Consider the following 27,138-nt stretch of genomic DNA (forward strand, 5'->3'; position numbering starts at 1 on the left):
GAAAGCAGGACGACTAGTATTTCCTAAGAGAAGTATCTTAAAGGTGTTACTGTCATAGCAGTTCTGCTTCAGTTTTGGTGATGAAATCTGCATCAGCTCCTTGCAGGAAAAGAATACCAGTTTCATGAGATTAGAATTAACGAAGAGGCACCAATTTCTCCCCTTAGTGGATTAGAGAAATTAACAAAAAAACAGCATGCCAAAATTGAGCATCCCAGTACTACCCTTACATCTTTCCTGAGTACACATCCAGGAAGAAAATTTGACAGTGAAGCAGTGTTTAATGCTCTTTCTTTCACAGTTAGTGAATAACAAAAATGTTCAGCAAAATGAACCTCAGGAGAGAGGCCAAACTCAAGAGCAACTAAGTGGAAATTAAAAACCATGAGAACTTTCAATGGCTACTTATCAAAAGAGAAATGGGTTCCCTCTGCTGTCTTCTGGACTAAAAATCTCTTTTACAAAATATGAAACGAGAATGTTAAAATACTAGCCACTGATACACAATACTGTAATTCGTTGAATATTTTAGGATTCTGCGTTGAGTTGTTGTCTCTAAGCAACACGTCAGTCAGTGTTGCACTGTTTCATATGACTATAAAATATATACAGTTTTTCTCACCTAAATAGTGAGATTGTTTAAACCTTTGAGGACAGCTATGTTAAACAGTGGATTAGTTGGTAAAAGCCAGAAGATCGATATTTGATTGTTTTGACTCCTCACTGTAGGACTCAACTCGGAAAGCTGCTCGTCAAAAACACATTGAAATGGAGACAAAAAGGTAAGATTGAGAAACAGAATACTTTTAATATCTTATTGCACCACAAATTATCAATAAGTTAAGAAAAAATGAAAACATTGTGTATAGTAGAGCATGGTTTTAAGGTCATACCTTTATCCTTATTCAGAGATATGAATTACCGGGTGTGTAACGAGATTAATTGAAGAAAAGTCTGGAGGGAATTTTACAGATGTCCTAGTCATGAGAAACTTTGCAAAAAGCTTGTGAAGCTGCCCACAGATTTGAAGCTGTGAGAAATCTGAAATGCCACGGATGACTATGACACTACTTAAAATTGCTGAGGTTAATGGACTGCATGGTAGGTATTATGAATGTCACTTAACTGCACTGCTTTTACAGAACATAGTTTTCCTCTTCTAATAATGTTAATTATGAAGCACACATAATCTGAGACAACATAATGGATGCTATTGTTCCATTTGTGAAAACACTTGATGTTTATCAGTGCTAGTGAGGGACAGCATGCTGCATAATTCTGCTGTATTTAATTTTATATTGTACATAATATGACACTACTGCAGATACGCTTTTTTTGCATGCCAGTAGAACACCACAGTTTTCATCTTCACATTAGAATATGCAATACAAATCTGTTCCCACTTTTATTATAGTAAAGAATTCAAAGTGAACCTCATCCGATACATTCATTATTTTAGAAAATGAATGAAGGTTTTCTTCAGCCTAGTGAATATTCTTTCCTAAAAAAATTTAGTCTGGTCTTCAATACCTGAACATTTCTAATTAGATTTTTTTTTTTCCCCAACAGGTCTCCTGTCTTATCTGCTGGAGAACTACTTTGGACTGAATCAAGATATAAACAAAATTACCAAATATCATGAAACTAATGTCATGGGCATAAGAGCTGATAGACGGCAACAGCTACAAAGAGTAGAAGTCTATGTTCAAAACAGTCTTGTCAAAAAAAGGTTTTGAACTTTAAGCCCCTTCCTTTCCTTTTCCTCTGGGAAGTGTAGATGATAGCATTTGAATTTTATCCTGGATATACAAATATGTATGTTGTAATAAAGTCCTGTGAACATTTATACATGTGTTTTTGTATTTTGTTCTGGTTATGAACTAATGCGTCCAAAGGGCAAAGACCTCTTTCATGTGTCACAAAGTGCTTTCTACAGATTGATAAACTTCATCAAATATTTGTTGCCTTTATACAGAGAGATATTACTCCACAACTTGAGTTATTTCTAGAAATTGTACCCCCTCACTTCCTTACGTTTGATACTGATTGTGTGGGATGTGTCATGTCCATCTCTCACTTGCCCCATAACCTACTTTCAATTAAATTAAACATTTGGGATTGGGAAGGATTTTTCATTTACCATTTTGATAGCAAAATTTAGAATATAATTGAGATTGACTATACCCTAGTATTCCCGAGCTCAAGATCTCATTTTTCTGTAATGTGTAAATCCTATCAGTCTCTAGCAGGTTCAAAGCTTAAGTGTTTTACAGATTCTAAAAGTATTGTCTGTTGAGCTGCATTTAGCCATTTCTGAAGTATGGCAAATAAAACATTCCCTGCCTCTGCATTACAAGCAAGGAAGCACTGATTTGGAGAGAAGTTCTTGAAGATATCCTGTACCGTTCATAGCTCTGAGGTACTATGTTACAGAAATTTCTGTAATTCTCTGCTCTGTCATACCCATCCCTAACAAACTGTTTTGTTGAAGGCTTAAATTAATAATATTACAACAATAAAATTCACAGCTGTTGTTCAGGTCTTTATTCATTTGCTTTCTGTCCTGAGTACTTCCAGACTTGATAAAGGATAAAATTGTTTCCCCACAATGGAGTGGCAAAAAAGAGCACTCTGATCACATATGCTAACAGATTGGTTCAAAGACATACCTCTCAAAAATAGTAGATATAGAAAAAGTGAAAATAATAGTTCAGTGAAAAACATAGAAGTTGTTGATATTAAGAAACAAAAAGAAATGTAAAGGGTTCCATCAGGAGGTCCATATGCTTGTCTTCAGTGAACGTGTGGTTTTGTCTTACTTTGAATCATCTGTCTATAATTGAAAGCACCAAAACACAACTTTTGTGTCATGAACAGAGAAATATCTTTGAGCTTTATGCACACATACATTTTGAAAATGTCTTTTTAATCCACAGTTCTAATTTGGCTTGGACTTAGTCTTCGGTGACATGTTTTGAGTTAGAAATAAACATACATACATATATATATATACATATATGTATATATATAAGCTCAGTACTAGCTGAAAATTATCTTATTGCTGGTTTATGTGAGATGAATGCAGTCCTTGAAAAACTCCACTGTAATGGACAGAAAACTATTCAATTTTATTATTTGCAGCAAAAGAACATTTTCTGAGCCCAGTAAGTCCTTCTCCAGCCACATCATTTAGAAAGGTGGCCCCATTAACACTCATGATATTGGGTGTTTGCTCATCTATGAGCAAAGCCTACTGCTACTGTCAGTGCTCTGTCAAATAAAAGATGATTAACTGATGAGAGTCCCAGTCTGGAAAATGCAATGTTAATGTCCATTTCCCTTTCATTATTATTGTAAGCAAGCACATTCTGTAGTGGGGCTCTATAGGGAAAAAATTTGCCTTCCCAAATCCCATTAGCTCTGCTCAGAGCTGCTGCATTGCGGATACACGTATGCCCGCAGCCCACACCTTTGGACAGGGGCATCACCCTGTGGTCTTTAGCAATTATAACCAACACTTAACTTGTATGATTTCCTCTTCAGCTCCTACAAGCCAACAGATTATGGCTAAAATTCTCCTCCGAAGGAATGAAAAGGCAATTATAAAAATGTGGGAATAACAAAGCATTTATCAGAACTCTGTGCTGTAGTGTGTGATTGAAATGGTCGTATGTAACCTTTATTTTTCCTCCCTATTGGCTGTATTGTCCATGCTGTCACGGGAACCCACATTCAGAGGATACATAGTGCACTGAATGCTCCACAGTCACATTGCAGTCATCACTAAGAGGCGGACCCTGAAACTTTTATAAGATTGTCACTGAATTCCTGATGCCTGTGCTGGGCCCAGGTGTGCCTGGTGTTTAGGCCAATGCCTGGGGAAAATCCCATCAAACAACCTGCTGTCTTGAGCTAAGCAGTAGAAACTATTAATGTTAAATGTGAGAATTCAGAAATGAATTATGTTTAGGAAATATAGAGGCATGCCTATGCATTTAGTAGTTTTTGAATGCTCAGAGATTAAACGGTGAGGAAAAGATCAAGTCCTTACTGTTATCAGCACATGGAGTATAGTATGCCATTAATATACCAGATTGAGAGGGTTTTCAGAATTTCTGTCTTAAAAGCCTATGTTATCAACACTGTATAGTCAGCTTAAGCATACTGATGCTAGACTTTGTTACCTTGGGTAGAGAAATCATCCAAAGTCACCCAGGAAGCAGGAACCACATCTCCCACCTGGCATCTGTTTTGGGTCAAGAAGCTACAGAACTTGACTTCCATGGTTCTTGGAAATATATGGCCTCTCTGAGCATCCGTCTCCCCTCTTATGAAATAATAATAAAAAGAATATATTCACACAGATACTTTAGGAGTTAAATAATTAATGTTTTGAGTAGCTTAATGCAAAAGCACTTTGTATGATTAAATACCGCTTTAATTAATTAGTTTAGGAATTTGATAATGTTCTTTGTGGGCTCCTGCAGTGTTTCGTTTAGAAGAATGCTGTTTGGTCTTCCCATGGGAGTATGCAGGACAGTGCATCTAGGACACAACCACAGACCTGTCTCTGTCCCTCCAAATGAGACAAGACTCACTGTCTGTTGGAGAAGTTCAATTTCTTTGTATCTCCTCCTTCAGATAGCTCCTTACCAAATATGAGTTACTATGCTGGGGTGGGCAAAATTGTTCTTTTTTTTTTTTTTCTATGAAAGTATTAATTGGAAGGGCTTAAATTAAAATGTTGGAACCCCAAGTAAGTATTGGTACTGTTCAAAAGGACTGTGTGCATAGAATCACGGAATGGTTTGGGTTGGAAGGGACCTTAAGGATCATCTAATTCCAACTCCCTGCCATGGGCAGGGACACCTCCCACCAGACCAGGTCGCTCAAAGCCTCATCCAGCTTGGCCTTGAACACCTCCAGGGATGGGGCATCCACAGCTTCTCTGGGCAACCTGTGCCAGTGCCTCACCACCTCCATCATCAAAAAAAAAAAAAATCTTCCTTATGTCCAATCTAAATCTACCCTCTTTCAGTTTGAAACCATTATCCCTTGTCCTGTCACTTCAGGCCCTGGTAAAAAGTCTCCATCTTCCTTATCAGACCCCTTTAAGTACTGAAAGGCCATGATTTAATAGCAACTGCCTGTTTTACTAACACTCCTCTTGGATCCTTGGGACTAATAGATCAGATACCTTTTTTAAATTATCCATGCTATTATACTTGATGTTTGATATCCTGAAATACAAGTTTGGGGTGATTCTAGCAGGTCTTCTCAGCTGCTTCATTGTAGGCAGTTTGCAGTTTGTGCTACGTGGGAGATGTCAAAGGGACACAGTGAGAGTCAGGCCCAATGCCTAAATTCCCATCTCACTGCAGAAATAAAAATAGTTATATGTGGTTGTGCAAATTCATACACCCAAACAGTAATGGCTTCATTTTCCAAGCTGCTCTTCCCACTGAATATTGCAGATAAAGCACTCTTTATTTAGAAATGCAATTCTGACTGTGATGGGTATAATGGCTAGTAATAATGCCAACGGCAAGCATGGAGCACTGGCCTTTTACATTTCAGGAGAAAAAAAAAATTCTTTTACAAACATATCTGATCTGTTCTTCAATAAATGACAGAATTGCAATCTTTTCTTATGATAAAACCAAAAATCCAGGTTCACGCTAAGCACAGATTTCTGAGATGGCATCCTTCAATTTTAGGGGCATATATACATTTGATTGGGAAAAATAGATGGGGAAGTACATTTTTGGTGAGGAAATAGTGCCTGCCCTGTTTTTTCTTCTTCACCTTGAAGTGAGAAGGGAGAAGAGAGATCATTTCATGACACAGTGCAGATGTATCTCTTCTTCCAAACTGATAAGCTTTCGCAACGTTATTGATCTGCACATTGAGACCACCATGCTTACAAATGCCTTGAATATTTAAAGAATTTTAGCCAGAGGGATAGTTTCCCAATGTCTGAAAACATCTGCTGTCTAGCTGTAAGTGGACAGTCGCCTCTGAGCACTTTAGCCTATTCATCTATGCAAATGCTGAAACACAGCTTTACTTTTAACTTTCCTCCACTTTGCATCAGTTCATGTGCTCTCAGCTTCCCTTGCTAGCTCTCAGCCTGGTGGCTAGCACGGTGGAGTCTGTTTCCAGATTGTGGCTTCTAGATGCTATGGAAACAGAAATAAATATTTTCAACATTTTTTTGTATTTCAGATTATGTAAGTGCACCAGTAACAATGCATGGCAAAGGGAGTGCAGTAATTGAATGTGCTGTGAGAGCTTACTCTTTGTTGCTTAGCAATTAAATGTATGCACGTAGCAGCAGCACTGACAAAAATGCTAATAAAAGGTGACAAGTTATATCTCCTGAAAAAATTACACAATTAAGTAAAAAAATCTTTGACAAGATACCAGAGCAGCAGCAAATGGTACATACTGATAGATCTTGTCCCTCCTGAAGGCAAGATCTTCAGGTACTGGCCACTAGAGGGGCTGAGATGATGGGAATAGAAGGGATCCACATTTATAGCATGGGCTACAGACACACAGTTGTGCAAACATCATGGTAAGGCTTTTTGTTATTGTTGTTGTTGTTCCTTTATTATTTGTACATATTTTTTCTCTGTAGAACGTCTAGAAACATGTTCTGTTTTCTGTTTCATTTTTTTCTCCTTGGTGTTTAGGTTTGCCGATTTTTCAGAGCATCTCTTTCAACTGAATTTCTGACTTCCCTAGCAGATCCTTGAGTCACAGTAAAAGATTGGATTTATATAACATGATGCAACCTGTCGTCTTAATGTAAATAGATTTATCTATAAAATTGGGTCTTTCATAGTACTGAACTGCTCCATTTGTTTTCTTAATTTAGGGCAAACATGAAGCAGAGGAACTGCATTATAGGCTGTAATTCTCAAAAAAAGCCCAGCATTTACAGACTCCTTTCTTTCTGTGATTTGTATGTTTAACCTTTCACTCCTCTCTCATCCTTAATCTCCTTCAAAAATCTCGTCACCTGGATTTTGATCAGGAAGTGCACTGCTACTTGGACTGGTTAATACTTATTAAAACACTTGCTTTGCTGTGGGTAAACATAGTGGTCAGGGTTATTTTGGAGCTTTTTCCAAACCGGCTTGACACACTGTTGCATGAAATTCCTTTCACTACATTGAGTAAAGGAATTGCTTACGGGCTGGAAATAATTGCTCTTAAAAAGTTTGTTAATGTCTATGGTATTTAGCAAATATTAGTTACATGCAGGATTTCAAGAGTTTTTCTTCTAGCAATTCTTTTCGTTTTTTTTTTTTTTTTTTTTTTTTTTTTTTTAGAGCTTTCCTTCATTAGCTTTCAGCTCACCATAGTGCTGATTCTGCATTTGACAATCTGCCTGCATAGTGAATTGCAGGATCTGGGCCCAATTTTGATCTATTTATATTATAGTCCATTTCATTTTAACTGAATGCAAGTACTAATTTGGCCATACTTGCTTTCAGTGTTATCTCAAGTTGTGCCAAACCATCAGACAGTCCATTTGGAGTTTGGCGGGCTTTGCTGAAACTCCTGCATTTTTGGTCAAGTGCTATTGAAAAATACTTCTATTTATCAAACAAAAGTAGCCTACCTCTTGGCTTGGTTCAGCAATCCCAATTTCGTATCCCATGAATTAGAAAATAAGATACTACGGACCCTGAATCAGTGCAGATCAGATTGTATTCTGTGTAAATAATATGAATTAAACTATTTTTAATTCATGTACTATACCTCTTAAGAAATAAAAATGAAAACATCAGTAAAAATGATGATGGCAAACTGAAATGTTACTGGTCTCCTCTTCCCTGGCTTCTTTGTAAGTGTATTGATAGAAGAGTAATTGAGATAACTGCACAGAGAACAGTGCTGTCGTATGATACAAGGAGCTAAAGGCTATTCGGAGAGATTTTTCTGACTAGTCAAGTTCATGTTCACTTCACTTCTTAAGTTTTCCCAAAAAGAATTTTTTTAGCAAGTGTTAAGCAGGTAGGAATTATCCTATACAGATGAAATTGTACCTAGACCCCAAGCCAGCTAGGGTAAGGAAATCAGAGAGCAAGGTAGAAAGACAGTAGAAGAGCAACAGATTATTGTGCTAAAATATTTTGTGTGCATTTGGTTGTGATCTTTTTAATGATATGGTTTACAACTTGTTCAGGACATTGAATCAAACATCCAGAAAAGGAAAAATATGACTCCACTGGGTTAATATAAAAAACAAATTTCCCTGATTTCTCTCTTCCCTCTTCCCCCTACTCCAGTAAATGTTATCTTGGCAAAATGTGCTCTGAGTGAATCAGTTTGATTTGTGAAATACTCTTCTCTGAAGGCTGCGTTTTGAAAACTACTTCCAAATAAGTGTATGCTATCCAAAAGTATCAGAAATATTTCAAGGCTTAGAAATAGTTTTAAAAACATATTTACATATTTCTTTCTTCTCGTATTACCTGCAATGACATGCAAATACGGTTTGTGCATGTGTGTATTTACATATATGTGTGTGCTTATGGGATGGAATATGAAAAAGCAAATGCTTTTTAGAAATGTCTATTTAAATGTCTGCCTGGAAATGCATGCAGTATGTTCTTTTTTAAGTAGCCTCCTCCTGGTGGTACCTTCACTGAGATTCTCACCAGTTCCCATGTAGTGTTCTGTAAATACCCTGTGAGAATGACTAGCAAGGAGGATGATCTTGCATAACAGGCAGCTGACTAATTTAGACCAAGAACACTGATCTACAATGACTGAAATAGTCTTAGTCTTGTTTCATTTTTGACATTTGAAGTTTTAGCATTACACTCTATACCTCTGTAGTTCGGTCTGCGGAAGTCACTGCTCATATATTCAACCATTTTCAGGTAGAGCAAGAAAGGGATAAACGATTCTAAATGTCAAAGAAAAGGTAGGATTTTGTGTGTTGTGCATATTCCTGACACACAGAGAAGGCCGGGTAATATTTATGTAAATGATCTCTACCCTATACCACTTCTTTAGATAAGTACCATAGTAGACCATCTTATCCATCTTTCTGAGCTGGCTACTTTGCCCTCCGTATTTTATTCACATTTCACTGTACCTTGACCTAAGCTGTTCTTCTCTTTTATCCAGCTAGATTAATTCAGGTTTTAACAAAGAGACTGCCTCCAAAAAACAAAATTTGTTGTCCATCTCTCACCTGCATCTTCTTCAGTTTTGGACCACGCATGTAAAGACTGGGGCAGTGAGGTGTGTTTTTGAGGTGCACTGGTGGTGCCACCTCTGTGGCCATCTAGCCCACTGAGTTTGGAGATACTAGTTTCAGTGCAGCTCTGACAGAGGCTGCAAAGAGGCAGGACTTGCCCGAGCACTGGCCTGGTCTGGGTCTGAAGCCAAGGGATGAAGCTGAGATGGAACATGAGTCCTATGAGGAGCGGCTGAGGGCACTGGGTTTGTTTAGTCTGGAGAAGAGGAGGCTCAGGGAGACCTTATTGCTCTCTGCAACAACCTGAAAGGAAGGTGTGGGGAGCTGGGGGTCGGCCTCTTCTCCCAGGTAACCAGTGATAGGACTAGAGGGAATGGCCTCAAGTTGTGCCAGGGGAGGTTCAGGTTGGAAATGAGGAGACATTTCTTCTCAGAAGGAGCAGTCAGGCAATGGAATGGGTTGCCCAGGGAGGTGGTGGAGTCACCGTCCCTGGGGGTGTTTAAGGAAAGGTTGGACGTGGTGCTTAGGGACATGGTTTAGTGGGTGACATTGGTAGTAGGGTGATGGTTTGACCAGATGATCTCGGAGGGCTTTCCCAACCTTAGTGATTCTATTACTGTATGGCAAGGTGGGAATGTTTTCAAGTGTAAATGACTGATGATCAGTATACCTGCTTGGAGGTCCACTCTGGTGTTTTCATGTGATTGATACCCATCTCTTGCCATAGATATTTATACAGGTTCAGTGCCATTGAGTAATATGTGGTATTTACATAACCATCTGAGTCCACTGGGTGACTGAAATTTCTTTGCCACCATTGACTCTGCTGTTCATCCACGATCTTGAACTTTTGTTAGAAAAGACCTTAAAAATCTTCAGATGCACCAATCTACATTTGATACACAAAAAGCCATACATCTCATATTCCTTGCTACCATAAAAATGTGACTCATCACTGCAACTAATTTTGTTTTGAGAAACAGTGAACTGCATCAGAATTCCTACGGTAGGAAGAAGTCAGGGAAGAAATGACTTTGTAGTTTGCCAGATTTGTTTTAAGTGATGGTTTCTAAAATCCGAATCCCTTACAAAGATAAGAAAAGAGTAACCAGTAGTGTGAATAAACTTTGTAGGAAAAGGAGCAGTCATCTGTTCTTTTTTTTTTTTTTTTTTTCCTCCCAAGCATGTCTTGTGTACAGTCATGAGCTCAGCAGTTTTAATCTTAAATTGGTTCACAGCAACTGCTTATACCTAGCTTACAGAATATGTCGTTATGAAAAAAGAAAACTTGTCTGAGTTGAAATTTTCTTTCTCGCTAACAAACACAAGAAGGAAGTGATGGGTAAAATTTAGAACACTATTGTATAATAAATGAGTAATCAGAGGAAATTTAATGCATGGACAACAATCTCACTTTGCTGTTGCTCAGATACACAGCTTGCCTGAATCTAAATATATTGATTTATAAAAGGTGCGTATTTGGTGATACATATCCTGTAAGCCTGCAAAACAGTGACTAAGAAGAATGTTGGTATAACTGGTTGGCTACCTAAATAAGCCCTTATAGGAATATAGCAAGCTACAATGGGGTTAAGCTTTTAAAATTACATGGTGATACAGGCCTGCAACAGGGAGAAAGGGGTGTTCAGAGACATCTACTCAAGGGCTTTGTAAGTCCTGATCAGTGCAGAAGAGAAACTGCATGGTGAGAATAGCCTGGCACACAGCCCACATCACGGTAATGGAGAGGATGAAGTTAAACTTGCATATTAGCATTTTTGAAAAGTGGGATTTGATGCTTTCAGGATTGTCAGACTCCTTAAAAGTCTCCATGCATGTTGCTGGAGATATTTGTTAACTGATTGATAGAAAAAAAAAAAAAAAGAATTGTTTTTCGTTATTAAAGAAAGTCTTTGCAACGGAAAGGATTATAAACATTTTTTTTGATAATCTCAGCATTTTAAAACATTTCTTTATCTTGATATTAACTACTGATGCTCAGTTTGCTACTGAATATATATGTCATTATGAATACATTAGTGAGAAATAGGTTGGCTGCCTATTTCTTCAGGGACTTAAGTGGCAAAGAGTTCACAAGTCTTTTGCCTTCGGGCTCCATGCAGTTCCCCAGGGTGGGAGTAGCCTTCAACCTGTGGCATTTTATGGATGCTGCAAAATCACGCTAGCAGGCTCGGTGTTGGAGACCACTCAAACAAAGAGGTAGGTTTCAGGGAAAGCTGGGTTTTTTTTTTGGCTGCTCAGACTTTGCAGAAGGTGAGGCAGCTGAGGCTTGAGGTTAGCCCGCATGTTCCCGCTGGAGATCGCTGCCAAGGGAGCGGCGCTTGGGGTGCTGTTTGGAGTATGCGCTGACCTGTGGATAAATAAAAGACATTGGAAATGCAGTTATGCCATTAGAACAGCTGAGGGAATAGTTGCCCTCTAGATGGAGCTGTTCCCTTGTGTTATAACTGAGTTGACTCTAAGCATGAAGATTAAAGAAGAAATCTTTCTCCTGGAGGGCTGGGTGGCAGAGCCAGAGCCCTGTTGCCAGCAGATGCCCTGCTCAAGCATGACAGGGGAGAGCAGTTGCAGATTTCCCTCTGCCTCTTGCACAGATGTAGGTATGGTAGAGCAGGCTGTGGGACAGATTTCTCTGCTAATAGCAAAGCCTTTTATCCCAGTTCCCACCCCTGGCTGTTTTCTCTCAGGCTTCCTGTACTCCCCTCTCCTTGTTCACTTCTTGCAGGTCACTTTGTCTCTTAGCATCTTCCAGGCCCACAAAAGCTGCCATTTCCTCAGCATCCTCACTGTCTACTTAAATCTAGCTGCCAGCTGCGTATGTATGATAATGCCTTTTTAATAGCTGTATTTTCTTTGTACTGTGTACTCAATTGCTGTGATTGTGAATGGGCACTGTATTTGCCTGTGCTTTAGGTAAAGTGAGGACATGTCTTCTGTGTGCTTGTAACTTCACTTGGAATGCTTTCTAAAGCATAACTCACAGCTTTATAGGACATTTCATTGCTAAATTGGATTGAATTCATCTGAACAAGATCTGTATTTGCCTTAAATATTGTCTCATTATGGTTTAGCTTGTGCATGGAGTAGGATATTCTGTCATTTCTGGTCCCTATCTTGTAATGTTGTAGCTGAACCCCTATATTAAGCCATATTTAGGGCTGCCTACTTAGGATCTCAAACAGCTGGGGCTGTGAATTTTCATTGTGCTGGGTATGTGTGTTTCTGAACAGAAGAAAATGTGCTTATGTGCCAGCCAGCCTGTAACATATTTTAAGTAGCACGATGTGACATACTTAATGGTTAGTATACAGAGGTCACTTTATTTTTTTTGTCATTTCTCCCAGGAAAGAAGATGGTAGCACAAGTATGCAGGCAATAATAACAGAAAACAGCTTAAAAGTCAGAGTAGCTCTCTACTAATAACTATAAGCCTTTTGGGAAGCTCTCCTTCCACAATTACCCAGCTTTTGTAAACTCCCACTAATCTGCTATTCTGTTTTTGCTGAAGCCTGGACACAAGTCCGTTTATTTAGTAAGACTTCATCAGAAGGAACATTTTTCTCATTCTCATTATTATTACAACAATTTTCTTCAATATCATTCAAACCAGTTTCTATTACTCGTATAGATACTGATGACTTCTACTGAAGGCATAAAGTAGTTGTGACATGTTTGTCCTTGGAGAGTGGAGATTTCAGGCCGTGGATTAAACTCTTTTAAATTAGCAGCTAAGCTCTTTGATTTTCTAGGAAGTACCTTCCTTCCTCTTTAACATATGAATTAATGTATGCCATGAATGGAAATTATGAGAAGGTGGCCACAGCTGGTTTGTTGTTTCATGTGACACCTAATGCATTGCCCAATATTTTATATTCTGAAACTGAGGGATTACAGGAAAAGTTTTTGGTTTTCTATTGGAATAAGAAAGTAATGGCATGACAGACAATATTCTTAGTTCTTACAGGTTGGAAATAGAATCATAGAATGGTTAGGGTTGGAAGGGACCTCAAAGACCATCCAGTTCCAACCCCTCTGCCATGGGCAGGGACACCTCCCACCAGACCAGGTTGCCCAAAGCCCCATCCAGCCTGGCCTTGAACACCTCCAGGGATGGGGCACCCACAGCTTCTCTGGGCAGCCTGTGCCAGTGCCCCACCAACCTCAGAGTGAGGAAGAAATCTGATCTGAGTACACCCTACCTGCTCAAAACTCAACATCAATTGCGATTTGCATATCCATCTTGTAAGAGTGTTTGTGATTATGGGAAAGCTCTGTTTGTGGCTGTCTGGGGTGGTATTGTCTCAGTATTTTTGGCTGGCAGAGCTAGAAGAAATTAAGTGAAACTGGGTGTTGTTAGGGATTGTAGATCGTGTATAAACTGGAGCTGTAGTCCGGTGCAATTCCCTCTGATGATTTCAAGCATTCTGCCTGCATTTTCTGTTGCCAGTGAGCACTCTGTGCTTCCTGTAAAAGAGGGAAAGGTTCACAATGAGACCTTCGCAGAGGACCTCATTGAGGATATGAAGAGTAATATTAAGAGCTTTCACCTAAAGTGATCATCAGCGAAATGAGATAGAGGGGAAATGAAGGGAAATAGCTGAACTGATAAAGAGTGCATTGATCCACCTCTGCCAGACGGGTCACTTGGTGACTAAAGGCAACTAGCTGTGAGGAGATATTGAGGGGAAGAGAGGAGGAATGAGTTACCTGGGTGTCGCAGGAGTGGGGACGGTGCTTCAGGCAGCTGTGCAGAGTAACAGAGTAACAGACAATAGCAGTGAGCAAAATCTCTTAGTATGCCGGGAGGAACTTGAGTAGAAAGCTACCAGCAGTAAAAGAATAGAAGTAGGAAATGGGGTTTAGTGGCTTTATGGTATACCAAATGACAATGAATTAAGGAAATGTAAGGCTTAGCCAGCTTGGTATTTATGTAAGAATACTTGATAGGAAGAATCATGCTGATTGCTATAAAATAAAGCAAAACAAACAAAAAAAAAGTTTTTTACGTGTGGCTATTTTTTATTCCAATGGACAGGGAATCTAATCAGGGAAGACCAACTTTTAATTTTCTTAGAAACGGAAAGATTTACAACAATGCTAAGTGTATTCCTCTGACTTTGGCTGGCTCAGTCCCCAGCTAATGCTTCTCATCTGGCACCAGCTGTAGCATTTTCTGGGTTTCAGCTTTGCGCTGGCCAAGAGCAGCGAGCTGCTCCGCACACGCTGCTGAAGCTGCTGCCTAATGAAGCATTCCCACCGCAAGGTTGCTGCTGCAGTAATTGTCCCCATACCCAGATGCGTAATAATATGCCTCAGCTAAGGGTCTCAACTTAAAAGGTAAAAGCAGCACAGCTAAAAGGCTGATAAACCAAAGAGATTTTTTTTTTTCCTGTCTGAATAATTTTGGTGCATTTGGTGAATTTTAATGCTTATGAAATGAAAGATTTTATTGGAGGCAAAGCAAGTGTAGGCAGTAACCATAGTGACTTCTACACATACAAGCTTTGCCAGTGTGCTTCAGTTCTAGTCTGCAAAATCCTAGTTATCAAACATTTGTAGGGTCTTATTGGGCAATTACAATGAAGGGTTGGTGCAGGGGGGTCATTGTCCTTTACATAAAGGGCTACAGCCACAGAAACACAGTGGTCTTCTGCCAAGCTCCTCACTGAGGTCAAACCTGAATTATGAAAGCATCAAAGGTTGCCGCTGCGAATATTAATGTTATTGCTGATGCTTTTCCTTTGCGTGCTGGCAGGGTTAAATAATCTATCGGTGATACCTGCTTTTTTGTCGTATTGTTCCCTGGCTCTCAGCTACACTTAAGGAAGAGCGGGTGGACAGTTGTATGGTAATATGCTTTCCTGAGCTGCTGTTAGAGGATTTTACCTCTTGTACCTTACCATTGTTAATAAGTAGCCTTGAATCCATTGTCTTTCTGCAAGAAATGTGAAACTTAATAGGAATAGTCTATTGAAAGCATATTTCTTCTATGTTGTTTGCTGTGTCAGAAATAACTTTACTATTTTTAGTAGACCTGCTAAACAGTCCTTTCACTGCACATTTTAACAGCCACAGCTTATGCTAGAAGCCTCTAGATTTATTCAAGATTTTAAAAAAATGGATTAAAAGTTGTGGTACGGGTCATCCTGAGAACTTTGTTTTGGGGTGGGAGCAAGGTTCCCTGCAAGGAAAATGTAGGCTGGTTGGGGAGGCAGAAGATGTAATTGCTATTATGTCAAATTACCGTGTATTTCAGTATTGAATATTGTAATACTGAATATTGTATATAATTTCATGAAAGTATTCTGGAGGTTCCTTCATTACAAAAACATAGCTTCCCTATCCCATGTTGTGAATATATATATATATATTTCCCCCCAAAAGAAGCATTTAAAACAATTCATTTTAGTTTCAAAAGGAAAAGGCAGAGTCGCTGATAAAATAGGCCTCTTAAATACTGTGAGAAGTCAGCAAACACTATTGATTATTTTTATGTTGTCATATACACAGCTGTTTACCTTTATTACTTTAAGTTAACACGTAAGATTGAAGAGTATTTGTATCAGAATGTTATTTTTAATGCATATTGTGGGACCCGGTGCACCACATTTCCTCCCATAACCACTGTACCATGTTTTTTCTATCTAGCTTAGGTTTGACACTGGGGAAAACTCATTTAAGCGCTGTAGGTTTTTCTGCCTTTGAAACGTTTGCCGGTGATATGCGGATACTTTAAAGTTTGACTTCTTAAATTTATAGGGAATGAAAACAACATTTTGTCAAGCTGATGCATATATTCAGTATGAAGCAGGGCCTCAGAAGAAAAGCCATTCAAGAGGGCTTTGTAAAACAGTCAGAAGCAGCCCTTGCTTTGAAGACCTCTCAGTTTATTTAAACAAAACTAAAAATCTTTCTTTTCCTGATTCGATTTCAAGTGGATGTGCCAAGGCATTGTTGTGTGAACTCAGTTTTCTTGAGGTTTAATATGCTCTTCTGAGATGCTCAAAAACAGTGACAAAAATACTGAGCCCTATATTTTTTTTTCCTAAGAGCTAAATCATTCCATCTCACTTAACTAATGTATTGATTGCCTTTATCGAGTCCATAATAGTTCTGAGTTTATGAGCTGTGAGGCCTGGAAATGGATTAGTGCCAGTGTCTGCGATGAGATATGGCCAGAAGACAACTATTTTGTCTCATGGCAACTTTTGCGGTTACAGAACTCGACTTTATTTCACCTTCAGAAGAAAGTTTGTCATCTCAGATCACTGTGTATCAGCTTGAACAAGGACCTGAACACAATGTCAATCCCTACAGTATGTTTACGCTTGAAAAGCCCCAAACTCTGGTGCTCTAGCACACATGTAATGTTAGGCATACATAGTAATCGTATTTGTATGCTGGAGGTAAGGATTACGTGAAGAAGAGTTGTGTTTACATACAACCTGCCGTCTAACCCTACTGGCCATGACCCAGAGCTGGTGCTTCCACAGGAGAGCCCCATCGGCAGGGGGCTCCTCTGGCTGTGCAGGGCCTTGAGAAAGCCTTTCAGCTCTGCAGTTGCCATTGTACCTCTCTCTTCCCCTTCCTCAAAGCCTTGTTTATCTGCTTTTGCTTTTCCCTGATTCTTCCTCCTTGGTTTCTTACACAAAGCCAGCTTTCCAAGTCATACTCTTCATATTCCCTGGGCTACAACCTCAGATCCTCTTTTCCTCTGCAAGCAGAAGTTCGGCTGGTATTATAAGCGTTCCTTTTTTTCCAGTACTTTTTTCTTTATTGTGACGTAAAAACAATTAAACTCAATCCAAAGGTAAGTAGAGGAAATCTTTTTCACCATTATTTCTATGACATTTTGGCTTCAAACTGTATGACTGGGTGAGATCTCAACCAGGAGCTTGGTTCTGGTGGTTTTGCTGCTTACCAATATCTTATCAATTCTACTTCTTAGAGTGCCATCTCCAGTCTTGTCATCAAGTCTCCTGTTCGCTCCTCAAAAACACTAGGAAAGTGTAAAATGCAAAATCTGACATGAAAACATTGTCTTGCATCACCCCTTAGTGGGGGATTTTTCACAAAAAGTCCTGCTCACAGCTGCATCTTCCACCTAGGTGGTATCAGAAGAATAGAAAGACTTGCTGACATCCTTGCCCGCAATAACCTTTTTACATGTCACAGATTTACGATCACCTTTGTTGGTCAATAGCAGGACCATTCTAGGTTCCTACAGGATTGAGGTCTATGGAAGAAGAGGGTACATTAAGCAGCATTTTGCACAGATGACTGGGCCATAAATGTTTCAACACAATTCTGTTTCAGAACAGTGGGGACTTATACTGAGGAGACAGTGACTTAGTAAACTGCACAGTTTCAAAAGGAAAATTGCGTCAGACAGAACTTTTTAACAATTTCTTCCAATCTCCCAAATGATAGTGATTTGTATAAGAGGGTCAATAGATGCAAAGTATGGTAGTTACCCTATCGATCAAAAACTGGACTATCTTGGCTTTGAAAAAGAAAGGAAAGCCCCCCCTTAAATATTTTAAATATTTCTGATCTCAATTATTTTATTATTGATATGGACATGAAAATTATGTATTTTCCCATTAGAAAATGTCATTTTTCACTTTCTAGATATTTTTACACCTGTATTTCTAATGGAGTGTGAAATTAAAATGAACATTCATGTTTTCTTTGAGGTACCAGCACTGCAGCTGGTGGTATAGAAATGAGCTTATGAACAGAGGTTTTTTTGCTGATTATTTTGTCTGTTAAGCAACAATATATTGGGATTGATATTCCTGAGAATTCATTTAGGTCTGATATTGACAATAGGTATTTCTAGGTTTTGTTGGGTAATAGGATTTTGACAAGTAATTAAAACCCATAGATTGTTCTTCACATCATTATTATATTATGCCAAATTGCATTTGGCTTTAAGAGGCTGAAATCCCCCTTCGGAGTTTTCTGTGGTCTTGTTGAAAAGCAGTAGTGATGAATCTCAGAGAGATTTAAGGAAGAATGTTTGCTTAGGTACAGCAATGCAATGCATCTTGTAGTAATGTCTGTCCAATGTGCCCTGTCACTTAGGTTCAAATACTCAAGAGATTTTGGGCACAACAGACCTAGCTAAAAGAAGGAGGATTCACATTTTAGCTTTTAGTGTTTCTGATCCTGACTGTAAATATTAGAAAAGGATAGCAGATTAAACTTTCCTTGTCCAAGAGCCTTGTTTAATTTTCCTGTTTGTTTGCCATAGAAATGAGTGGAGGTACAAGTTCTTATAAGGCTTTTCTTTGTCTTAGTTTGCATGTTCCTCGTTAACTGACACAAACAAGGGCAGATCTTACTAACACAATTAAAGGAAGCATTGCACAAACTGCAGTAACTGTTGTCCTACTCCATGTCTGCAAAAGGATGACATGTAAGATACACTTTTTATTGGCACTGATTGTTGGTTGTCTGCAGTTTAAAGAGGAAGGCATTGCAATTTTTTTAGTATAATTTTTGATTGTCTCCATGTTTTCCCACTAGTTAATAAATGCCACAGTGACACTGGAGATGGCAGGGTTTCTTGCTACTCAAATAAGCAGACAAAGCTTATTTAACTGAAGCAGTTTCTTCCATCTCTTCTTTGAAGATACTATCTACTAAAATATCAGTAGGTGTTTAGAAGCGCAGTGCTAATGGTGATAATGCGAGAAGGTAACACCTTGCTGTCTCTTCCCTTTCAGAATGGAGTTTCAAAAATCCAGTGGTGTTTTATTATTTGGGTCCCACTTCTCATTAGTGGAAGGTCTAAACATTTTAAAGAAAGTCCTATCTGCTTATTCTCTGCCCAGGAACGTGCAGATTTATAGACTGGACCGAATGTCTGGAGAGATTTCATTTCCAAGTGTGCTGGAAAAGAATAAGCCCAATAAAAGGAAGACAGTAGTAAAGTAGGAATTTCAAAGGTAGTCTAAGGACATTCCAGCTTCTTCGTTAGGGTCTCAGTTCTTTCGTTATGATCCCAAATGTAAAGCAAAGATATAAAGAGGGGCAGAATACTGTCTTGTGTGGTCTGCAGTTTTGTTACATGTCCACTGGTTGCTTGCTTAACATTGGATGTTGTGGCTTATGGCAGTTTCCCCTGTACCCAGTTCAGCAGCTTTCCTTTCTCTAAAGTGACTCTTTTCAGTAGAGTCTTTAAGCCCATTCCTAAAATACTAATAGGTTTGGGGTATTTTCTCACAATATCTTCCAACACAAATGGGAACTTCTTGGAAATCATGTCCCACTCTCTTTATCTCCTATAAAGTCCAGATGTCTTTAAGCAAAGATCAGAACCATCAGGGTATCTTCCACTGGACCATGTTTAACATCCTGCTCTGTATGGGAAAGCCGTTCTTGCTCATTACTGCATGTTTGATAAGCTCAAAACTAGGTTAATGAAGAGTAGCTCAGATGCTCAAAAATATACTGCTTTAAGAAAATTCGTGCTTTTCTAGTAGGGTCTGGAAGAGCCTTATAAGTCTTTGTACATTACCAAGAAAATCTGACAGTTGGCTTTTCCCAAGGCAGGACCGAGTTTGATGGAACAATGATGAATATTCTTTTAAGCTATTTTCTGCCTTTTTTTCTCCCCTCACTCACATTTCATCATTTTTTATCTAGACAAGAGAGAAACTTCTGGACCATCAATCTCTGTTACACTCTCACATGCTTCCACTTTCTAACCATTTCTTGTGTTATCTTTATCTTTTGTCATGGAAACATGTGGAAAATATTTATGCCATCTGGACATGCAGAGTATATGCTTTTCTACTTCCACCCAGTACAGAAATGAAGGGGTTATGATCCCCAGAGTCAAAGCAACATTTATGGCATTGCCAAGACAGCCTATCTAGGGAGATCAGCTAGTGATATCTTGAAGATGAGCACAGTCGGGAGGGAGAAGGAAAGCACCTGCTCATGTCTAAACTGCTGTTCAGTCCTCTGAAGTGGTTTTCTCCATTGATTTTTGTCTCTGAGAAAGGAGTTCAACTCTTTAGGGTGTTTTCAGAAAATCCATTAACTTTTCTGTTTTGACAGCATAGCTTTGTCTTGAAGCCATGGATGTTGTGCTCAAATTTTGCTTCCACCCCATCTAGACCTGATGTGAGTCACTGTGGCAGTACTGCTTTTATTATTAACATTTACACCACTTGCAGTTGGGACCCTCTCTATTTATCAAACAGAAATTCAGCAGAAGATGGCCCCTGTCCCAAAGATGCTATGAAGTGAACGGAAGGTATTACAAGCACTGTGCTCAGTGTAGGAGCTGGGTCTTGAGAAGTGGACCCTGTTGTGATGGAACCACATCAGGCATACAGACAAGCATCACAGTTTCTGGGCTTTTAAACTTTAAAGTTTTCTACCCCAAATCCCCAGCTTGACTGGGGTTCTAGTGAGCGTTGTCCAAACAGTAACGTGGGTGGATCATGTTATGCCTGTGTAGTAAAAAGGAGCTGTTTGGATGCTGTGCCCCTGTTCAAAAGGACTACGTAAACCAAGATCTGTGGAGATAACACTGAAAAATGCTCTCATATTGTTTCTTTGAAACTGGGGGCCTTGATATGAAGTTCTTGCCAACTTCTGCCAAGAAAAATATTCCATACAAGGTTCTTCAGCAATTTGCTTTAGCCACTAGGAGCAACTGAGTCCCTTGGAGAAAGGGTGGGAAAGCCAATGAACCCTGCATCACCTTAACCTCTCCTCAAATCTCCATGTGCTAAAGCAGGCAGATGGAAACTAATTTCTGCTAATTGTGAGTATCATAATATTTCCCAAATTCATGTATTTAATGGAATGATTTTTCTTACGAAAACAGTGATCTGGGAAATTAAATCCATGCATGATCCGCCCAGTTAGAGCATGAAGCAAACCGGTCTAGCAGACTGGATTTCAAACAGTCTGAGGAGATTTTGTTACAGAGTTCATATTCCAAGCTACTGTGACAAGCAGTTGCTAATTCTAAAAATATTCCCTAAGAGTGGGCTAATTTGTGCATCACTGAAGCATCGGTCCTTTTTGCTGTCAGTGTATATTTTGCAATTGCAAGGAAAGAGTATGTACAGTCTTTAGGATCTGCTAAAAGGAAACTGGCAGCTGCACTTCTTAACTGAGAGTGATTTTGTTCATATCATATCTACCAGTAGCCTTGTGAGTGCATGAGACATTTGAAAAGGTGCCACTGCTGTGTGGTTATGCTTTATTTGCCTTTACTACCTCTCCAGTTCCTTTCAAATTTATTTATTTATTTATTTGTAATGAGCTCCACCAGACAGGTTTACTGTTTCTCTTCATTTTCAGCTTTTTAGATGATTCTGCAGGTTTCGTGAGATCTCATCAGCAGAAGCTGCTGTAGATTGATGGGACCCCATCAACCACCCTGCCCACTCAATATTATAAAGATTTGTGTCGTCAGTGGTCATGACGTTTGGTAGGAAGTTGCCCATTTATGGATACTAGAGCAAATGATATCATCACAATAGGTGGCTCCTGTCTAAATAGGATCATTTGTGAAATGAGATTACAGGCATTTATCTGGGAAACAGGAGACAGAGGCACCTGCTTTATGTAATTGATATCCTGGGGAATTATTGTGTACAATAATCAAGAAAAATCTTCATTTCTAATTCTATTATGTGGGAAAAAAAAATCTCTTTTTTCAGCCTGCATAAAACAAACCCCACTTCCACATGGAATAAGCTCCAGACCATGTTTTCTATTATGCTTGAATATATGGGACATGCATTGCAATCCTATGCTTGCCACACTGCTGCAGTATACTTGTTTTGCAGAGCTCTGTAGCAGGCTAGTCAAAGCTGTGACTAACCAGACCCTTGGATACGTACTCTAATCTCTGGCCTTTATTTTTACAATGAATGTGATTCGTTCTTTGACTGCATATTTTTCTGATTTGTGAGAAGCTTCATGCTCTGTATTTGGATGCTGACTGCAATACAGCAATAGTCTTTGATACGGTAAGTCAAAGATGACTCATTTCTTACTCTTGTGCCTTCAATTTATACTTTCTACAACACTATCTCATCAGGTAGAAAATTATGTGTTAATTAATGTTGAAGTAGTTAATTTTCAACAGATGCTCTTCCCTTCCCTCCCCCCGGTACTTTGCACCATGTTTTTTTTTTTCCTCCTCATGAAAGCAGTAGGTTTGAACTGTCTTTAAGTAAAATACTCTTGTTCTATTATTTTTAATAATATATACAGCGTTTTGTCCTATTCTTTAATTTCAACAATGAAGAAGAAAATAGATCATACACACAGATCTGGAACTTCACATGTGATGCTAGAATACGATAAGTTGAGTCCAATATTAACCTTTATTACAGCGAGTACGATTTGAAAGGCAAGAATCTTTGGGGGATTTATACTTCAGATAAAGTAGAAGGGTTCTAGTTTTCATTTGAGAATTCATACAGTCAGGTCTGTACAGTTACAAGAGCCTTTATTTTCTGTGCAAGCAGTGGAGAGAAAATGCCTTGCAAAAAGACAGTTTTCTTTGTAATGCAGCGTGCAGAAGAAGATTCAGTAGTACCCCTTATCAAGTGCACTACATGAGATAAGAGCAAAAAAAACCCACATATTCGCTGCACAGCAGTAGGAACCTCTATGTTACAGAAACGTGGCTGACAAAAATGGTATCAGGCAGAAATATTCTTTGAAGAGCTTTAAAATAGCACTGTGATCACACACATGCACATAACATGCACTCTTTCCAACAGCTAACATCAAGCATACAGAAAGGGTAAAATCTGGTATCAGAATTTTTTAGGGAAACAATGGTCTGAAGCAGAGGTCTGAAGGATCACTGGGTTACTAGGTCTCCTTTAGTGAGATTCATTCAGCCCTGGCTTTAGAGCTGGGCAACTTTGCCGCAAGTGAACAGTGTTCAGATGGCTTGAAATGTGTGGATTTGGGCAGTTGTCTCCTTCTCTCTCTCTCTCTGTCTCTTTTTTCTTCCATGTCTTAAACTTTCCAAGAGTAGAGGGTTAGCCCTTCTGGTTTTGGATATGCCTATCAGTCAATCAATCAATAAAATCAATACATTTGCATTTGCCAGTATCGGCTTCCGATGTTCAAGTAAGATAGATGGCTTTTTAAAAGTTAATTCAGGAACAGAGCCAAGAAAGGGAAAAAGAAGTGAGGTCTGTATGAAATAAGAACAAAGGTAGAGGCTGACTGTCATCAGTTCACAAGTTGTAATTACCGTGGCTTTTCCACTTCTGCTGAGAAGTTTTCGGGTTTGATTTCTGTATTACCAGTGTGATAATTTTACAGGCACGCGTTAGTGTCAGCTCTTACATTTGCTGATAATTAGTTCCTGGATCCATATCTGTCATGTTTCCCTGTCATTTGAGACAGCCTACATCCCTTTAATTTAGCAACAAGTGATCGACATGATCACGAGTGCCCAGCACAGTGCACTTTAAAGTGTATCTTCAGAAACGTACAAGCAGTTAAACAATACGTACTAGGTGTACAAAATCTATGTGGTTAGTCAATTTTGTGACTACTAGCATCCTTTTTTAAATGAAACATCCTATTTTAAAATGCTAGAAGGCAAGTGGAGGTGCATCAGCACATGAGCATATCAAACAGTAGCACTCTGCCAGACGTTATCCTTTGCTTTTGTCAAAAAAATCCAAAGAACAACACTGAGTACAGGCTATTTTCTTCTCAGAACTGCATAATTAGATCTGCTTAATGTGTTTCATGGAAGTTATTTCACTGCAAATGCCTCTTAAAGTGATCTAGAAAAATGAAGACATTTCCACAGATTTCATTTATGCATGTAAAGCAAAAGCTGTAGGAAAGTGGCATGTACTGGATGCAGAGGCCAAATTACATGCTCTGTAATTCAGGCATACAACCGCTGGTAGCTTAGCTGATCAAATTTCAAATATTGAGCGGTTTGCAGGGTGCATCACTTAGAGAATAAATGTAAAGAAATGATTGTGTAGTCATTGCTTCTTGTAGTCCGCCTACTATTTTAATATATTTTTTTAATTGCATTAATAATTTTCTGTCTATTTTGCATCTGCCGTATGATTTTCCATTAAAGGAAAAGAGATTTGGCAGCATTTTTTCAAAAACAATAAAATAATTTTTAAATAATAGGAAAGATAATCAATATAATTAGACTCATAAGCACACCGAATGACATATAAATAAAAGCATTCCACCCAATGTGTTTAAAACAGTATATACAGCTCTTAGTTGAATTTAACAAATATAAGGAAGGAGGAATGACTGTAGCACAGAGCATACAATGTTCCACTTTTGCTTTATCTAATGAGTTCATAATTGATATATCCAGGAGTCGTACAACGGCAAAACATAGATAACATTTATATTAGTTATGCTCCATAAATTTTCCTTATAGGTATTATTTGTTTAATTCTTATATTACCAATATGTTATAAATCTCAGACATTTTTCTGAAAACTTTTGAATCTATATGCTTGGAATTCCTGTTCTTACATACTTAATTTTATGCTCTAAGCTTCGTCACTGCAATAAGTTCATATAGGTGATAATTTGTTCTTTTTTTTTTTTTTTTTTTTTTTTTTGAGGAGAAAGGCTAGAGTTTGAGCTGGAGCACATCAGGGAAAATCAAGAATTACTGCACTTATGTATGTTCAAGTTTCATGAGTATAGTGTAAGTGAGATCAGACGTCTCTGACACGAATATAAAGGGAGTTGAGTGTGCACACAAAGGAAGGAATATGGGGTCCACATTCCTGGCTCTCAAAAATAAAATCCTAGTAAAGTATTCTAGAGTGGTGAGGAAAACCAACTGGCTTTTTATGCTTGTTTTAAAGGGAAGTTGTGTTCACTGATAAGAGTTTAGTATGGCACGGGGTCTGTCAGTGCCAGCTTCATTTTCTCTAAATACCACAGGCAATATTTTTTTAAATATATATACTTCAAAAATTCGGCTCAAGGTCAGTGAAGAAGGCTGGATTATGTGCAAAACCACACATCCTTGACTGGAGACCCCATGGCTAAATCAAATTGAATGGCTTTTAGTTTCTTATTGTGTAAGATAAAATATTCATACCTGCAACAACGAAAGATTTGCATGGATTGGTCCAATACAGATTGTGGCTGTCATATAATTTAATTGTCTTTGACAGATACACTTACAAAATTGATATTAAAGCCCAAACATCATACAAGACAGTGTGAATACCAGCAAAGTATGCAGAAAGTAGCAAAGTCGTTCTGCTTAGCAAGCTATTAATTCCTCTTAGCAGCATATTACCAAGGTACAAATAGGGTAACAAGTCTGTTACTGTCACGCAACCCGCACAGGAGAGCAGTTAGTGGTATAGAGAGAAAACCACATAGTAATTCAAAGATTTCTTTCGCTGAAGGAAAGTGAAGCTGCATCAGAGTCACCATTAACATCCTGAGAGATGCAGTTTGCAATTAATAAATGTTACCACAGCGTTTGCGGTAGAAATCTTTATTTGCTGTATCGCAGATTTAAAGGTGACCATTGGCCATCAACAGAAAGAGAGAAAGAGATCCGAAGCAGAAAATCACGTCAGGATCATACATTTCGATGCAATTTCTGAGAAAGGTGTTTGTTACCAGGCTCAAGTTTTAGCTGATCTATATAGTAATGTGTTGTGAAAACAGTCATGTGTTGTCTGTCCTCCCGGTCCTTACCACTCTGTCTCTTGATACGAGAGCAACACCATCCTTTATAAATTTCAGTTCATTTTCTAGGTGACCTGCCATCATCAAATCCTTGGTACCTGGGGCTTGAACACGCTTCTGCTGAAGCTGCTGGCAAAACACTTACTGGCTTAACTGGGACCATGATGAGGGCAACCCACCATTTAATAACACAGGCCGGAAGATATCAGGCTGCTTTTCCACTTGTCAGATGCAAGTGCTATTCTTGCAGGCAGAAACCTCCCACTGCCTCAGGAGGAGGACAAAGTCCTCCAGACTTTGTGTGCTTTGCCCACGGGGATAGGAGGGCCAGGGGCAGGCCGGGCAGGCCCAGACAAATGTTCCTGTAGGACTGGGCTCGCAGTGGCACCACTGGTGCACGCCTGGCTTGGGGGCTCCCCGGGGGCACAGCTGAAGAACCTCAGCACCCTGCCACCAGGACACCAGTGGAGTCCTCTGCTTTCGAAGCAGAGGATCAAAAAGCCACACTAGTGTTCATGATCAGATGTTAATTCAGCACAAAGCGACTGTAACTCCCTTGCCGTGGCTCCTCCTGTAGGCGACGACAAGCAAACCCGAGCAGAGGCAGTTCATTTGCTGCTGGGTTGGAGGGGGCAGTGGGCTCGGCGTTGCTTTGAGGACTGGGCCTTGCTGCGATCTTGTTTTTTGGTGGAACTGGACTTCTGCTGGGAGACTCTTGTTCTTAGAAAGCCCTTCTTGTGCTGGCGCTCTGCTGCTGGAGACAAGGATTCAGTTAAACACCCCTGAGCCTCACATCCCTCCCTGCTCACATCAGCTAGGAGAGGGCACAGAACTGGGGGGCTCTTCTGTACATTTCTTCAAGAGTGAGTTTTTAGACACAGCTTTCTTCATGCATTTTTAATCCTGTAAATTTTATCAGTATCTCTTTAAGTGTGGTGTTGTCATCCCGACAATCTTTCTCACATCTGATTTATTTTCCCGCTCCCCCTGCCCAACTGCTGGTAGAAGTAATAGGCAAGAACTAAAAGAAATTAAAGACATATTTTTTCTGTTCACTCGGTGTGTTTGACAGCATTTTGTATCTATTCAGCCTCACTGTTTCCTCAGTGCAATCATTTGGCTCCTTCCCATTTGTGCAGGCTTAGTAGCAGCTGAAAGGAGAAAACATCTTAAAGCAAGAGGAATAA

General features: G+C 39.1%; 1 protein-coding gene across 4 annotated transcripts in view; it reads left to right on the plus strand.

The window, feature by feature from the left end:
* DLGAP2 (DLG associated protein 2) overlaps window positions 1-27,138 on the plus strand; it is a 462,298-nt gene that overhangs the window by 114,737 nt on the left and 320,423 nt on the right. The window contains exon 1 of one of the 4 annotated variants that reach the window (XM_040552627.1): window positions 22,059-22,245. The exons of the other annotated variants lie outside the window; for them this stretch is intronic. The gene's annotated coding sequence lies outside the window, so the exon portion shown is untranslated. Of the gene's footprint in view, window positions 1-22,058; window positions 22,246-27,138 lie in introns of those variants that run through there. 4 annotated transcript variants of the gene reach the window in all.

The sequence above is a fragment of the Cygnus olor genome, chromosome 3 (assembly GCF_009769625.2).
Source record: "Cygnus olor isolate bCygOlo1 chromosome 3, bCygOlo1.pri.v2, whole genome shotgun sequence".
Taxonomy (NCBI): domain Eukaryota; kingdom Metazoa; phylum Chordata; class Aves; order Anseriformes; family Anatidae; genus Cygnus; species Cygnus olor.